Source organism: Melopsittacus undulatus, chromosome 2, assembly GCF_012275295.1.
Source record: "Melopsittacus undulatus isolate bMelUnd1 chromosome 2, bMelUnd1.mat.Z, whole genome shotgun sequence".
NCBI classification, from domain to species: Eukaryota; Metazoa; Chordata; class Aves; order Psittaciformes; family Psittaculidae; genus Melopsittacus; species Melopsittacus undulatus.
In genome coordinates, this window is record NC_047528.1 from 46870226 (window position 1) to 46872689 (window position 2464).

The window sequence follows — 2464 nt, forward strand, 5'->3', positions numbered from 1 at the left end:
CTATGCTGTAAAAGAGGTCATTGCTAGCACAGGACAGAGGCTCCTTACTGGCAACTACAGTGTTGCTTTGATCCCTTCTCAATACATACAACACCTTCGGAGCACAGGAAGTTGACAGAGATGTGCAGTGCCACCTTGCCAGGCAGCAGGGCTCGGCAGGGAGCCTGGGAAGCTGGGATATGGTCTTTTCCAAAACCCAAGCAGCAGCATCTCTTGCTCTGCCATACTCAAATCAGAGGTTGGCAGGCAATGCTGGGGTAGTCTCTCCTGACATACATGTTCCTCCAGGGCAGGACCATTCTGTGCACCTCAGAAGCATTTCCTATACTCAGAACTTAGCAAAAAGATGGAGCACAGGCTCTGCTACATACCTGAGTGCCTTGTTATTCCCCTGCTTTTTCAGTTTCCCATCCCTGGCAGCTCAGTTTTGATCTTCTTTGGGCACGGTGGCCCGTCGCTGCCCTCTTCCCAGGCTGCTCTTTGCTTCCTGGTGTTCTGCGAAGAACCTGGGAAGCTTTGCATTCAACAGTATTGTTAGACAGGTGAAGCCACGATTACCTTGAACCAAACAAAGCCAGGCACTTTTACCTTTTCTCCCCGGAAAAGCTCCTCTGCTGTTTGCTCTCAGGAGCAACAGGAGGCACCTGCAATGCAAATGTGTAGGTTAGCATGGGGCAAGGAACTCCCTGCACAATTGCTACCCTGGCTCTAAAAGACACATCCCTTGGATGGGTTTGCTCAGCTCAGCTGAGCCAGCTGTGGTGGGTTCACCTCACAAAGTGGGATGGCCAACCTGCCTCAGCCTTGCTCTGCACTTTGGCAGAGCTGCAGGCTGGTGGATGAGCGTGCTTGTCCCTGTGGTGGCAGCAGCCCCACCTCTGAGAGGGGAGCCTTTTGTTGTCACACTGCTCGTGCACTTCACTTACCTCTGCTGTTTCCAGCTCTGGTTGTGGTGCTGGTGTCTCCTTGGCCCCCTCGCTGGCCACCCTGGCCACCTGCTCTCCAAGGAGTTCCTCGTGGTGGTGGATGAGGAACTCGACAAGCTGGGTCACCTGCACACAGCAAACCACTGGTTTCACTGAGGGGGCTGATGAGGGCTCAAACAGCCCTTCCCAGCCTGACCCATGCTTCTGTGCAGGAAGGTGCAGCCATGGGGCTGCTCTTCCCGGCTGCTGCCCCATGGCTTTGCTGATGGGAGGGAGCAGCCAGGACCCTCTGAGCAGCAAAGCTGGGCTGGGCTGGGGACGCTGTAGCTGGGTGGTGAACACAGCGTACCTTCCCTGTCTCCTGAGCCAGGACATCCAGGGGCAGCTCCTGGGGTGGGCTCAGGAGGTTTGGTGACAGGCAGATGGCCAGGTTCCCAGCAGTCATTTTGGTTGTGGCCACGCTCTTGCTGATGCCGCTGAGCAGCGACAGCAGCTGCCGCAGCAGGAGCAGGTTGGCCACTGGTAGCCTGCTGGCCACCCTGAGGGAACAGGAGCACAGCGTTAATGAAGTCGGTGTTGACAACACAGGTCTCCCAGGCTGATCTCACCCAAGGCCACTGCCTGCTCTACAGCAGAGGGACTGCCTTTGCTGAGATACGGCCACCTCCCTCCCACCCTGCTCTTCTGAAAGAGGCCCTTGTTGGAGCAAAGCCCAGTGCCTGTGGGAAGTGATCCCCAGAGAGAAAAGCTTTTCAGTGCCACTTTCCCCCCAAACATAAACCCCACAGCAGCAGGAGGTGGCTTGCAGGAGCCATGGCTATTTCAGGCAGGCCACTGCTTTTCATTGGAGTCCCAGCCTGTGCCAGTCCCTGCTGGATGCTGCCATACTTACTCTTTCAGCGCTGCCAGCCTCTCCTGCCTGCTGGACTTCTCCATGGCTCTCATCCACTCCTCATACAGATGGACACTGAGGAGCTTAGAGGGGATATTCCAGAGGAAGTCCTGCAGTGCCAAGGGCTCCACATGAGGCTTTCGCCACTGCCCCCAGGAGCACCCACATCATCCCCAACCCTCTGTCTCATGAGCAGGCAGCTGGGTTTGTGCTTGTGCTCCCACAGGTGCCCATCAGCACCAAGAGAGTCCGGAGCTGCAGGGCTCTGGGTCAGCAGGGCTCACCTTCAGGAGGACAGCCAGCAGCAGCACGGGCTGGGTTTCCAGCTGTACTGGAACCCCGCTGTCCAGGGCCTCCCTGACCTCCCGGCAGGCACGCTGGCTGGCTGCCAGACGGAATATCCCCTCCGTGGATGGGCCGTGCTCACTGAGCAGAGCCAGCAGGTCCTGAGGGCACAGCGGAGGAGAGATGCTGGGCTGGAGACAGGCCCTGAGGTAGGTGCTGGGGACAGCCTCTATAGAGGAGCCAATGGGATGGGATGGGAACTCCCCTGCCCACACTGCCTTACCTGAATGGGCTGTGGCAGCATGCCATCCTGGCTGAACAGATCTGCCAGGGGCCGGCCAAACAGAGCTCCTGTACCTGC

General features: G+C 57.8%; 1 long non-coding RNA gene across 1 annotated transcript; it reads right to left on the bottom strand.

The window, feature by feature from the left end:
* Window positions 1–487: 487 nt before the first annotated feature.
* Window positions 488–1049, bottom strand: LOC117435880 (uncharacterized). Its single transcript, XR_004549414.1, has 3 exons — window positions 927–1049; window positions 589–644; window positions 488–514 (listed from the first exon to the last, which is right to left on the bottom strand). It is a non-coding gene; the product is annotated as an uncharacterized lncRNA (long non-coding RNA).
* Between the last annotated feature and the right edge of the window lie 1415 nt (window positions 1050–2464).